Here is a 14,701-nt window from a genome sequence, read left to right on the forward strand (position 1 = left end):
ACCGAGCCACGTTGGTAGTTTTCTTATACCCCAGACTGTGGGATTTGCCTAAGGTCAGAGGCTCCAAAGCCCATGCTCTTTGGACGGAGTCATACTGTCTTCTGGCCCCAGCCGGAGCCTTTTATACTGAAAAGCACTGCAGAGATGAACACATTGGCTGGTGTGCTTGCAGTTCTGACACTGCACAGCCCCAGCTGCACAGAAGTTTAAACGAAAGGCGGCCGCAGCACTGAAGGATGCTGCCCAGAAAGCAAGAAGCTAATGTGCGCCTGCAACATAAGTGCCCGGAGGTTGAGTGCATCTGGGAACAGAGGGGCAAGGTGTTTGGAGCAAGTGCTTTTAAGCTCCTGTTTTGTTCTCTTCCAAGGAGAAAACAGGTTTTTAAATCAATAAGTAGAATCCCATATGTGGAATCACTGGCTATTCTGAGTTCTTTGGATCAAGTCGTTTAATTTTGTGTCCTTTTAAAATCCTCCATCAAGGCCAATGTGAATTCCTCCGTCTCAGATACAATGGGCGTGTGGTTGAGGTCGGCCGTGATGGAGCCTAGCTTGAATTATTTATTCTGGTCAAGCTCCAGAGACAAGTGCTCGGGTCTGTTCCAGCCCAGAAACAGTGCAGAGCACTAGGATCGTCGTCCAGGCCCTGCTCATGCATGTAACCCCCCTGCTCATGCATGTAACCCCCCTGCTCATGCATGTAACCTGGGGTGAGTGCTTCAGGGACCATCCAGACACACTCTTACTGAGATGGAGCTCACAGCTAAGATTCGAGTGCAGGGTGGAGAACTTGACGTGGAGAAGTACAGACTCACCGTAAATTGCGGATTTGGGGGGAAGGCAGCAGCCTGCTGGCACGAGTTTTGCCTCCAGGGCACCACTCCTCCAGAGGCACCAGCTTTTTCTCTTTCCTTTTCTAGTCGCCTGCCCCACCTGCCAAGTGTGTGCCAGTCCCTGAGGGTCCTTGAGAACAAAAGCCTTTGGTTCCTAGGGAGGTAAGAAGTGTGAAGACTCCCTCCTGTCTCCCCATTGAAGGTCTCTGGCCCATGTTCCTTCCTCTGCACAGCTTTCATGTAGAGGAGGCCCAAGAGCTGGCTGGCTCATTTTTCTCCCTCCTTTTCCTCCTTTCCTTTACAAAAGGGCTCCCATTTTACAGAGATGACTGGTTCATTTTGCCCAGAAGTCCTTTCTTGCATCTAATTTAAGTCCTAGCAGATGCAAGACTTGTTAGTGAAATGGTTACCGAGGGAGGTGGAAGAATGTGAGAATGTGTAGAATTTTCCCAGTAGCTCTGGAAGGCAGGGTGTGCCTTTTAGAATACCTTTGGTTTAGAAAACAAACCTGTTTTGTCCCCACTAAACAGTCCTGTTTACTTCCTTATTGCTGTCCTTCCTCCTTTCATACCCTTCCCCCTTACTGCCCCCCCCCCCCCGCCCCCGCCCCCGCCTAAGAGTTTTGGCAGGAGAATCAAGAAACTAAACTCCCAGGTCCCCAACCTGTCCTCCGTGGTGGACCTCCCCTTTTGGTAGCCTGGCTGCAGTTTTGTGCTGGGACAGCTGGCTGGTGTCTGAGGGTTCCCTATGCTCAGCCAGAATTGAATTTGAGTTTCCTTGGGCCCTGCACACACCGCACGGTGATTAAAAGTCAGTGGGCCAGAGCACTGCCTTAGAGCACCGCTGGGCTCCACTCCTACCTGGACCTCTTACCAGTTGTGGGGCACTTAGGCCAGCTCCGTAGGAGCTTTGTGCCTCAGTCTCCTCATCTGTAAAGTGGAAACACTCATGTCCACCGTACACGGTTGGTGAAAGGATTAGATGCGCTAATGCCTGCAGAGTAAGTGCTAAGCACAGTGCCCAGTTCAGCACTAGGTGACTTTTGGCTGCTACTGGCTGCTGTTATGGGCACTTGGAATAGAGCCTTGCACCTTCCTCCCCTGCTGTCCCCTGCCCTCCCCTGCCCCCCTCCCCTCCCCAGCACATCTCAAGACAGGAATGTCAGCAGTTTTCCCAAAGTCACTTTAGGAGTGGCCCTGGAGATTTTGTTCCCAGCTGGGCTTTATTTAGAACCAAGATACAATCTCCTGAAACTATGATTAAGTGAAAAGTGCCTTCAGTTCAGCTCTGAATCAGGGACAGGGATTCTGACCAGCTGCACTCACTGACCATGTGCTCTTGGCTGCTGGGTCTTGGTGTCCTCTCCTAAGAGAGCGTTTGTACTGTCATCAGAGGCTCGAGGAGGCCCTTCCAGCTCTGAGGTGCCGTGGCTTTTCCAGACAGGGAGCCATCCTCACCCCCGCCCCCCCCGCCCCCCACCCCCAAACACTGGCGTGGGGTTTTACAGGGACCTGAAGGAAAGGAGTGAAGCTAAGAAGCAAAGTCAGGGGAAATCTCCAAATGTGTATTGTGTGAACTGACTTCCAATGAGCATTGTTCCTGATTGAGGGTCCACCTTGGCCCACAGATTCCACCATTACAGTGTAGTCCTAATGATTGTGTAAGAATTCATGCAGAAGGTTGTAGCAAACTGAATGGCTTTTCAGAATACTCTTTCCGTACTTCCCATGTTGGCTTCATGCCGAGAGAGATGGTGGCATTGGAAAACTGGAACTGGAACATGAGATCAAATCCTGGCTATTCTGCGCACAGAACAATTACTCAATCTCTCCAGTGGTTCTCAACCTGTGGGTCGCGACCCCTTTGGGGGTCGAACAACCCTTACACAGGGGTTGCCTAAGACCACTGGAAAACACATATATAATTACATATTGTTTTTGTGATTAATCACTATGCTTTAATAATGTTCAATTTGTAACAATGAAAATACATCCTGCATATCAGATATTTACGATTCATAACAGTAGCAAAATTACAGTTATGAAGTAGCAACGAAAATAATTTTATGGTTGGGGGTCACCACAACATGAGGAACTGTATTAAAGGGTCGCGGCGTTAGGAAGGTTGAGAACCGCTGCTTTAGACTCTGTCTCCTCTGCAAGACCACAGTGATGCTAATGCCCACGTACAGATCTCCTGGGAAGACTGCTGTGAGCATCAGCGGAGTTGTTCCTACTGGAGGAGCAAACACTTCCGTTTCAGTAAACCTAACTTATCTGGGAGTATGGGCAAAGGAAACGGCAACTCACTGTCTGGGCCCTCTGGCCAGTCAGCGGACTGCACTTCATGCGTAAGGAACGGCTGTAGCTTCTTAATAGATCCAACCAGCACTCTACTTTCCCCGAGGCTCCTCAGGGTCCCCGTAAAGGGAGCCCTTGTCTGAATTGTCGTTGGTCTGAGGAGGAGCCAGCAGCTGCTTGCAGGCAAAGACTTGTCACCTCTGGTCACTCCCTGGGTACTGCACACAGCTGCCGCCCCCCAGCAGTGTGAACGAGGGTGCTGGGTGGGCAGTGAGAGCTTGGATATTTTATGGACCTTGTTTTCCAGTTACACATAACAATTCACTAAGCCTCGGAGGAGGAAGCTAAATTGCCGGCCTGGCAAAGGGTTGCACAGAAAAACCTAAAGTAAGAGGATGTATAAAAAACCCTCCTTGCTCAGTTTGGGAGCTTGGCGTATTCTTCTTGATGCGCTGCTACCATCTGGCTTGGATTTTCTTCAGGCAAAAATAACTCCATGCTGATTTGAACCATTGGCGTATCTTTGATGCCGTTGTAGAACCATTCCAGCTACTTCTAAATAAATGGCGCATGAAAATGTGTGTTCATGCCCAGCATAGGGCAGCCAGTTCCAGAACTGTAAGCAGAATCTGCAAACTCTCCCCCAAAGGAGGCCTTATCCACAGAAAACCCCTTTTTCCCAAGCTGGCCAGGGCGGCTGAACTCTGGGGTAAAGAGCAGATGGGTTGGGGTCTGAGCGGCAGGGCAAGCGAGGGTTTTCTTGGCATGTTTGCTCTTCAGGTCTAGATTTTCAGTTTGTGAGAAGGTGCCATTCTCACTCTGGTCCCTGGACGTGGAGGAAATCCTGCCCCCAAGAAGCTGAGACATTTCAGCTCTTACTGTCTGGTCAGCGAGCATCAGGGGAGTTGGTGAAAGGACTGCTGGGGTCCTCTTAAGGCTCCTCTGCCATTTTCTTGTCGTTTAGTTCTTTGAACATCTTTTCCTCTTTGTTTCCACCTGCCAGGCAAATTGTGAAATATCCCTACACCTTCGTTTGAGCTAGAACTGGCCTCAAGGTGGCGCCTCAGCACAGAGAATGGCAGTGGTCGGCGTCACCGGGCCACCATGTCTTGGGGATCTCATTATATAAGGGAATTCACGGGATTCGGGCTTCTCAATAGGGGGAAGACTGGCCTTTGTCACTTCAGTGGGACAATGGGAAGAGGTCAGGGGTCGGTGCAGGGCTGCACAAGCACTTAGTTCCAAGCAACTTAACACAGGCTCAGGCTCCTGCCACCACCAAGCCCAGAGCAGTGTGGCCAGGGCAGCGAGGTGTGGGCCTGGCCTGCTGGGAGGGTGAGCCCAGAGCTTCGGGCTTTGTCCTGCCCAGGAGGCCTCGCCCAGGCTCACGGCCGGACTGGGCACTCAGCTTGGCCCTCTGCCTGCACAGGTCTCCAGACCTGGAGGACAGCTCCTGGGTGTAAATCCCCCCCCTCCTCCCTACACACCCCATTCTCACCCTCAGCTGTTTACAAAGCACTTTCCCAGTGTGATCTCATTTGCTGCTCATCAACCCCCAGGGGAAGGAAGGGCAGGGTGGGAGGAGGGACAGGGCGGGCTGCCCTCCCTGGCTTGCTCCTGGGGCACTGCATCCTAAAACCCACTCTCCCCATCTGTCTGTCTTTACCCGCAAACAGCCAGTTCCTTGGGGGCAGCTCTTGAATTCAAATTAGTGTGTTCAGGGCTTTTACTTGGCACTTGGCCAGGAAGGGTGCTCACAATTGTTTGGTGAATGAGTAAATATTTACTGATGCAAAAACAATGAAGGGACAGAAGGGTCAGTCTAAGAGTTGGGCTTCAGGCTTCTAGGACCAGCAGCAATGCTGCAATAGGTACTAAGTACATCATGTGGTTTCCCCGTCAAAGGCACAGCTTGCTAGTGACGGAGGGACCCCTGCCGATGCATCTCCACATCTGGCACTCATGCCTTGAAAACTGTCGGTCAGGCCCTGAGGCTCTGGTCTGCTGTGTCAGGGGCACGAGAGAGGTGTGTCTGGAGGAGTGGCTGGCCTGTAAGGGGGAAGGGGGGAGGGTTGGCACTCTGAGCTTCCCATTTATAACCTTTCTATTTTATCTGATAGAAGTCTGGGGGTAAAAAAAGAAAAACAAAAAACTCCATCCAGGTATTACTCAACTCACCCCACTCCAATCCATGATCTGTATATATTGGTTTGTTGTATGTATTTCAGGTAGCTTAGGACTCTGCTGGGAGATTACATAGGTTCAAATCCCACCTCCACCACTTTTAGCTGCTGGCCTTGGGCAAGTCATTTTACTTCTCTTTTTTAAAAATTTAGAGAGAGGGACCGATTTGTTGTTCCACTTATTTATGCATTTACTGGTTGCTTCTTGTATGTGCCCTGACCAGGGATGGAGTCCACCACCTTGGCGTGTCAGGATGATGCTCTAACCAACTGAGCTACCTGGTCAGGTCTCATTTAACCTCTTTGTGCCTCTGTTTCTCATCTTTTGAATGATGATAATAAGAGCGTTTAACTCATAGCGTTATTGTGGGGACTTAGGGAGTTAATGTATATAAAACTAAACAGTCCTTGGCGATCAGCGGAGGCTAGGAAGTATTCTGCTGCACCCTCTTTATAGTGTCCTGGATGGAGAACTGGTTTATGTTCACCCTATGGGGGCTTTTCATTATTTTGCAGAATTCCCTGGAATCCCTGCATTTTAGCTGCCTGGCTCTCCATTTTCTCCAAACTCAGTTTCAGCTCTTTTAAGACCCAAGGAAGAGAGGAAGCAACCGGAAATACAGTTTTCTGCTGGTCAGAAATACAGTTTTCTGTCTATAATCTTTGTTTAATAGACAACCTTCCCCCGTGGCTCCAGAGTTCAAGGGCTTTCTTCTCCACAGTAGGACTCACCACATAGCACATCGTAGGTGTTTAATAAGTGCTTATGGCAGGCAGGCAGGAAGATACTGTACAGAGTACAGTACATTAGCACAGAGCAGTGTATGCGGACAAGGTCCCTCTGGAATACGCACTTGTCCCCTAAGACCTACTGACTAAGCATGAAAATCACCAAGGAAATGTGATCAGCGTGGAGGGGACGGAGGGGGAGGAGAGGGAAGAAACTGGAGCAGCCTGTTATCTGACTGAAGGTATCAGTCTGTCCACGGCCCATGGTTCCATTGCACATGGTTCCATTGGCTCAGGCCAAGTTGAAAACCCTGCCGCTGCTGGGGACATCATGGGCATCTCCAATTGCTGTCTGCCTGGAGATGCATCTTCCTGGGGGTAGTTTGCCATTTATTTGGTAGCCTCAGATGCTCTTCTCTATGGCCGAGTCAGCTCACCAGATACCTCTGTGGGTTTGGGTCAGAGAAAAATGGGAAGTGGGCAATGCTCTAGAACAATTCTTGGTAGAAGCTTTGCTGACCTTGGCAGTCTTATTCCAGTTCTTATGCCAAAGTAGACTTCTAATAGATCCTTCCCCACAACCCAGATTCTCCCCCCTGAAAGGCCTGAGGTAGATAGGATGTAACTAGAGACTACTCTAGTTTAAGGTTCCATAAGGGAGCTGAAATTGAAACCTAACAGAGCTTTTCTAGTAAACACATTAGCTATTTAATCAACTAGGTCATTGATGGTAAGTAGGACTGTCTCACCTGGCACGCCAGCTCTGATTGATGGATAATAGCTGCCCGGGGAATTGTGTTGAGAAGGATCCCGAGTCTACAGGATCACATCTGGGGCGAGCAGGGTCTGTCACAGGTGCAGGGAAGGGAAATAGCCCCGGGACGGGTAGGCATTTTCCTGCTTGAGTTGCTAATGAAAAGAGGAAGCTGTTTATTCGGAAGTTGAGGAAAGAGATGGTGGAATGCTTAACTATGCTCATTTAAGCAAACCAAGATGGTCCATGAGTCTCCTCTTGGGGGAATGTACCAGCTCAGGAAGGAAGGTGAAGAGGAGAAAGGGTGGGGACAGAGTTCTGTTCTGGTTCCATGTCTCTGTAGAACCTGACAGTTGTCCAGTCAGATGGAGAGAGAGCTGGCGCCAGAACCTCAGATGGTGGTTCTGAGTTGGAGCTCAAGACCTGGCCAGATCCCCAAACAGAAAGTCAAGCCATTGGCAAGTAGACAGAAGAGCATAGAAAGTGTTTTTCCCAAACCGAGTCCCATGAATGAAGGGCGGGGGGGTTCGTGGTATTCAAGTTTGGGAAACCCCCTGTCAAAAAAATTTAAGAAAGTTAACGGTAGCCCAAGGTGGCTCTTTGCCAGCAGGGTTATAGGAGAGAGACAACTTGGCTAGGCCGAGGCTGCGGGATTCATGTCCGTCCATGTCAGGTCCACGGCTGAAGGCTCACAGCCTCCTCCTGCCAGCCGCAGGGTGCCTGCGCCCAGCGGTGAACCCTGTCCCTTGCCTGCGGGCTTGTCTAAGTGTTATTTAGGTTTCCCACAGGTTCCCCTATGCTTTCTGGGAAGCCGACCTCCCCCTGATCTTCAGAGCTGGTCTTGATTGGTGTAACCCCAACTCTCTTGCCACCCATTGGCTGGGAGCTCAGGTGTGCACAGGTCAGCAGAGGGCACGGGTCCAGCCTTGTGCTCAGGGAGGGTGTGTCCATCAGTCAGGTTCTCAGCTGCAAAAACAGGCCACCTCTGGGTGATTCAGCCCTTCAGAGGTTTATTGAAAGGACATGGGGATTGCCGGGAGCCGGGCTGGCCCAAACCATTCCACAGGTCAGAGGTGACAGGAAAACCACCCCGCCACCAAGTTCTGGTGCTGTGGGCTGTCTTCCCGCTGCTCCTGTGCCGGGAGGCTGACCACCACAACCACGGAGAACTGGGCTGTGTGAGCGGGAGAGGAGGGGCCGCCTCGCTGTACTTTTGTCCTTGCGTCACCAACTCCGGAGTAGAAGCCCCATTTCTGTGCCAGGAGAGCAAAGTCTCTCTTCCACTTTGGGGAGGTGGGGCTTATGACCAGACTTGTCCTAACAGAGGGAGAGCCAAATCTGGCTTCCACCTTGGAAAGGTGGAACTTATAATTTCAAACTTGTCCCAACAAAGGATGAGCGTTCAAAAGAGCCAGAGTGACCACAAATATGACAGATGCCGACCACAAGTTTGCTCCCGTTCGAGCGAGTGAGGCACACGGGGGTGTTCATTGGGGCTGCGTATAGAGACTCTTCCTAATTCGTAAAAGAGGTGCAGAACGAGACCCTGCCTCTGCTCCCTGGATGTGTTGATGCTGAGTTGGAAGTGCAGTGAATCATTTTGGCACGAGCCAAGCCAGGCTGACAGTGAAGTCACCGCACGGAGGAGAACAGCCAGGGAGGGGCAGCGAAAGCCCAGAGCGGGGGCTCACGCTGGGCACTTGGGCTTCCTGTTGCTTGCAGCCAAATGCATCCTAACCGAGGCCATAGTGGTTCCACATATAAACTACCAGAGACAGCGAAAGGCAAGGAAATTGCTGAGAAGACCTGGGTTCTAGCCCCATTTCTGCCATGTGCCTCTTGGCCAGAGCACTTTGTCTCTGGAACACAGTTTTGCTTTTTTCAGCGTTGTTGCGGCATGAAACGAGGGTGCCAGAGCCGTGGGTAGACGATTAGAAAAAGTGCAAACATTCTTCTTCTTCCCCACAGGCTCTTGTCATCCAAAGAGACAGGGGCAGAAACATGGTACAGGAACAAACAAACAGCTGTTTTCTCAAAGGCTTTAACGTTCCTGGCACCCATCGGGCCCAAGTTTTCATGTCGTCTCTGTGCTTGGCAGCCTGGTGGGAGGTGGTGGGAGGTAGGAAGGAAACGCTTTGAAGTGGAATTAGGTCAAAGCTGATCATTAAACAGCGTGTGGATTTGGGAGTTTGCTCTTCCTTTTTCTTGTCTTCTTAAAAAAGCACAGTAGGCTCTCGTTCAACAGGGGAAGGAAGGAGGAGGCCAGATGTGCCAGATGTCTTACCTGTATCCTCTTCTAAGATCCACCCAGCAGGCCTGGGAGGTTGGGATGTTTGCCTCCATTGCTCAGAGGGGGAGATGGGGAAGAAGACACAGACCGCACTCCCCACAATAGAAACCAAATCCCATCCTGCACAGGACTCCTGTCTTCGCCACCACCTCCCCTTCCCAGTGCCTCTTCCTGGCCAATCATCAACTTGTTCCTCCTCCTCTTTAACTTGCACAACATCCCGAAACTCCCTGGGCTACCCTGAGCTGTTCATCTCTACCCTCGGCTGCTGTGCTCCACTCAGCAAAACAAAGGCCAAGCATAAACCATCTTTTTTTGTTCCCTGAATGGGTCTCTTTGGAGGTGGCACAGGAGATGGCTAATTATACAGGGGGGTTAATTATACCCACCTTCCAAGCCTGTAGTGAGGATGAGCAGAGTTGGAATTCAGGCCCAGGCTTCCCGACCTGGAGTTCAGTATCTCTTCCCATAGCTATCTCAAGACAACAGAATGGTGTAGCATCTCAATGAATAGAAACTCACCTAGCTGGAACCCTCAAGTTAACTTCATTATTATTTATTGATTACATTCAACTTTTAGAAGTGACAAAAGGTTAGGAATATGAAAATAAAAATTCAATTTCCCGGGTATGTGCTGGGGTCAGTACAAACTCATGCCAACATCGTGTCCTCTCTGCCTCGGTGGAGCCAGCCAGGGACACTTGAATTCCCAGTGATGACCCTGGAGGCAGAGTGACATCTCCATCATTGAAGAGCCATCTTACCATGTTCACTGACCTCTGCTAAGGAAGAACGGGGACTGAGATGTTTCGAAAATCATATGCAAGGTTTGACATACGATAAGGTTTGTTTCCCAGCCTGACTCCCCACTTTTTAAGCCTTCTAGCAAGTTGGGGTTTCACTGTATGTGACCTCCCCCAAAAGGAAAGGAATCAGGGTGACGGAACCCGCGAGGAGGGTCAGCAGAAGGGCCAGGAGTAGAGTGTGCATCCGTTTCCCAGGGCGCCCATAGCAAAGTACCACCCATGGGTGCCTCACAACAATAGACGTGTCCTCCCGGTTCGGGAGGCTGAAATCCACATGAAAGTGTCATCAGGCCTCTCTGACAGGTCCAGGGGAGGGTCCCTTCTGGCCTCCTAGCTCGGGGTTGCCGGCAATCCTTGACTTCCTTGGCTGGTAGACACATTACTCCAACCTCCGCCTCCCACATCCCAGGGAGCACCCGTGTGTCTTCATGTCTCTCACCGCTTCTCCCAAGAACACCAGTCCTTGGTGCAGGGCCACCCAATCAGTATGGCCTCACCTTAGCTAATCACATCTGCAAGACCCTCTTTGCAAGTAAGGTCACAGTCACAGGTCGCAGGGGTTAGGGCTTCAACTGATTTGGGGGTACACATTTCAACACACAGCAGAGTGCTCCCCCTAGCTTCAAAGTCTGCCAAGCAAGGCCATCTGCTAAAACGACTTAGTTATCAAGACACAGCTAACAGTGACAGAAGCGGGCAGGGTGTGGGAAGGTGAGTATGTGGGCAGCAGCTTCCACATTCCCCCCAAAATGGAGGCATGGAGCCTTGCGCGCCAACTCAGTCCTCATCCCCATCCCTGGTGGAGGCAGATTTTCAAAACATCAGAAGTGCAGGATGCTGTGCTTGTGTTAACCTGGCCCATAGCTTTGAAATAAATGCTGGCAGCCTGGCCCTGGCCCATTCATCATTTATAAGACTCCGTTTCACATGGTGGGTAGCACCCCGTCCTATGGTAGATGTGCGGGTAATTCATCCCAGGTTTTAAGGGCGATCTCCCACAATTCTGCTCAGATTTACTGACAAATAACAGTTCTGAAAGATTGCGCCTGATGCTGACTGCGGCCCGGCAGGGAGAGTTGCTCTGGCATTGATTTGTGACCTCCCAGCGGGGCCTCGGGGGTGGAAGCCCACAGGCCTGATGCCCTCTTAGATTAATATTTAATAGGGTGACCGCCCCCACTCCGCCTGCCAGCCCGGATCAGTGCCACAGGCCACGGCTCCGCCTTGCTGTGCACGAGGGCCGCACGGAAGACTTGGCAACGTTTTAATTAACTGAAGACAAACATACATGGGGAGCGCGAGTCCATTAGCTGACACCACCACCCAGAGAGAAAGGCCTCGCTCATCACACGCCACAGCAGGTGAAATGACCGGCAGGCTGGCAGCGTCCATTTGCTCCCAGATGAAAAAACATATTTTCAAAATAAATACGCGTGCGGCCTCTGTTTGTCGTGCTGTTTCTCCTGAAAAGCAGGAAAGCCGGGGTGTTAATAAAAAACTGTTTTCCATATTTCAGGCCAGGAAAGCTGAAAAAGCAAGTGCAGCAAAACAGGCCGGAAGGGCCCCTCCCTCGGCGGCGGGAGAAGCCGGGGAGCCAAGCCGAGGCGGTGGGGAGCCGAGGCCCGTCCAGGGAACAGATACAAGTCACATAGTCAGCCTGGGCGGGATCACGAATGTGGACCATCCTGGGAGGCAGACATGTGCTCGTCGCTCGGCATCCAGGAGTCAGCTCGGCTCGATCTCACACTGCGTCTGCGATGCACCAGCCGAGGTTCGGACTGCAAGGCGGCGAAGCCACAGGCCTGGAGCTCCCGTTGACCACATTCCAGAAGGGAGACCTTATACAGTTTACAGCCTGGTCAGAGAGCGGGCACTTCATCCTCCCGTTCACTCATCACTCACCTTGCAGGTCGGGAGACGCAGTGAGGGCATCCCCCGTCTCTGTTCTCACGCAGCTTTTGCATTCGAGTTGGGGGAGGAGAAGGAGAAACGCTCAGGAAAGACCAGGTGGCAGCCAAGTGCAGGGACCTGAATGGTGAGGAAGAGCTGGCGCTGGGAAGACCTGGAGAACATTCCAGGGAACGGCCAGGGCAAAGGCCCCAAGGGAGGCGGGAGCGTGGTCTGCTGGCGGGATGGAGACAGGCCAGAGTGGTTGGAGCCCAGGGAGAAAGGTGGTGAGCAGCAGCAGAAAAGAATGGCAAGGGTAAGGAGATGGGCTTTTATTCCAAGTGCAATTATGCATATGAAACCTGTCCTTCTCACTAGATGACAAGCTTCAAAAGGGCAGAGCCTCTATCTGTCTTGTTCTTTCAATACCTAGTTTGCACCCCGGGGCATGTGCTGTCTTGTCATCATCATTATTGTTATTATTCAGCCTCTTTGTATTATACGTACAGGTATGCAAGATTTCTGCCCCCCCCCAACCCCCCCCCACTCAGTTAAGTTGTAAGCGACTTCATGCTTGAGCCTGGTCCTTTTCTTCTAAGCCTTTAGAGCAGTGGTTCTCAACCTTCTGGCCCTTTAAATACAGTTCCTCATGTTGTGACCCAACCATAAAAGTATTTTCGTTGCTACTTCATAACTGTAATGTTGCTACTGTTATGAATCGTCATGTAAATATCTGATATGCAGGGCGGTCTTGGGCGACCCCTGTGAAAGGGTCGTTGGACTGCCAAAGGGGTCGTGACCCACAGGTTGAGAACCACTGCTTTAGAGTGTGGTGGGCCAGTTGCCAAGGCGACCTCCAGCCATCTTTGCTTCCTTGGGTGGCCCCTTGCCCACTAAATCAGGGCTGGCCGTGTGACCAGGACGATAAGGGAGGAGGCACAGTGTAGGACATTCAAGGCTAAGCCCCGAAGTCGTCACGGCGTCTGGCTTGGTCTCTGGGTTTCTTGCTCTGGGGGAGGGCACCTGCCAGGATGGCACTGAGCAGCAACGTGGAGAGGACCCCACGGAGAGGAACTGAGTGCACGGTCAAGAGCCGGCCATGTGAGTGGCCGCCTGGAAGTGGGTCCGCAGCCGAGCCTTCCGATGAGTCTAGTCCCAGCTGACATGTGACTGCAACCCCAGGAGAGACGCTGGGCCAGAACCACCCAGCCCAGTCCTTCCCAAATCCCCAACCACAGGAACCAGAGGCAGTGAGTGATGGTTTATTTCAGCCTTTAGGTTTTGGGTGGTTTGTTAGGCAGGGCTAGGTGACCAGAAGGCACAGTGTGAGGTCACGCCCGCAGCCGTGGGTGAAGCACAGCTATGAGGAAGTCCCAAAGGGAGCCCTGGTCAGGTGGGACAGAGGTCAGGGGACACCTGAGACGAGGGCTGGGCTAGAGCTGTGCCTCTAGGGCAGGGATGGGGAACCGTTTCTCTGCCAAGCGCCATTTGGATATTTATAACATCATTTGCAGGCCATACACAATTATCAGCTTACAAATGAGCCTACTATGTTTATTCAAACATTTAATTAACTCACCCCTAACGCCGTGGCAGGGCCAGACCAATGATTTCTCGGGCTTTATACAGGCCGTTGTTCCCTACCCCTGCTCAAGGGCATCTAGGATCAGGTGGGGATGAAGAGAACATTAATGCGACCATTTAGGATTAAATGTGGAGGGCAGGATTTATTATCGATCTCCCATGAAGGAGACCAAAGCCAGGGGATCCAACCAAAACCCAGTGTCTGCAAGAATCCCCATCATCTGTGTGACTTCCCCAAGTTTGTGGTTTTGTGATCCTGGTCCAGTTTTAGGGAGAAGAGTCCTTGAGTGTTTAGGGTACCCGGTCACAAAAGTGGGGAGGGATGCTGTCCCACTCCATGCTCCCTGGAGGCAGCCACCAGGATGGGGGCAAGCAGGTGGGGCCTGGGACCCGCCGAGGGAAGCAGGTCTGGACCGAGAGCCCCACTGGGCCGGACTCAGGCCCGGGGCCTAAGAGCACCAAGTGCATTGCGCACGCGTGTTGCACCAAGTGAGACCATTTCGGTGATTTCCTGGGGCTGAGGCACAGCCGTCCCCAAAATCTGCCCTCTTCCCGAGACTCTGGGCTTTTGTCCGAGCTGGCACCTCACCGGTGAGTGTGCAGCATCTCACTGAGCTGCGGGAGGCGTGTGCCGCACATTATTTATCCTCCAACACCCGCCCCTGACGCCCTTTGCCTGGCTGCTCATTTCTGTGATTAATTGATGTCATTCAATTGAGGTCTAAGTTCTCATTTCAAGATAAATCTGAAACTCTCAGGTATGAGAGGGAGCGGAGCCCTGCTCCCCTCAGTTCCCCTTGCCCCCCGAGTGTCCCGAGGCCCTTCCCAGGACCCTCATATTCTCAGTACGCTGCCTGAAACCGCAGACGCAGGGAACCCTGGAGTCCGCCACAGTTTTATAGCAGCGTGTCGCCGTCAGTGGTTATTTGTGCTGCTGTTTTCTTCCACGACTGCAAATACGTGGATGAACCTTCCTTCGGTAGCGTCTCGTCACACGCTGCCCCTGCGTAGCACCCCCGCTTCCCAGGAGCTAAAGTCACACTGTTTTCTCGGTGTTGTCTCTGCTCCTGGACACTAACCCCCTCCGCAGGCCCTCTCCTTCCTCGCTGTCCCCTTGTGTCCCCCCTCCAGGCCCCGAGTTTGCACCTCCCCACCCCCAGATCAGCCCAGGCACTGCGGAGACCCCACTCTCTGTGAGACAACACCCCCAGTTCCAGCCCAAGGTGTGACACCATCCAGACCAGCTGCTGACCTGCAGAGTCACTGTGGGTCTCGAGTCACAGGGACAGGAGGGTTGCCGGGGACCTGAGGGGTGGCCTAGTTCAGGCCCTTATTT

Source organism: Myotis yumanensis, unplaced genomic scaffold, assembly GCF_028538775.1.
Source record: "Myotis yumanensis isolate MYYU_CA2020_CCGP unplaced genomic scaffold, mMyoYum1.0.hap1 SCAF_17, whole genome shotgun sequence".
Lineage (NCBI taxonomy): Eukaryota > Metazoa > Chordata > Mammalia > Chiroptera > Vespertilionidae > Myotis > Myotis yumanensis.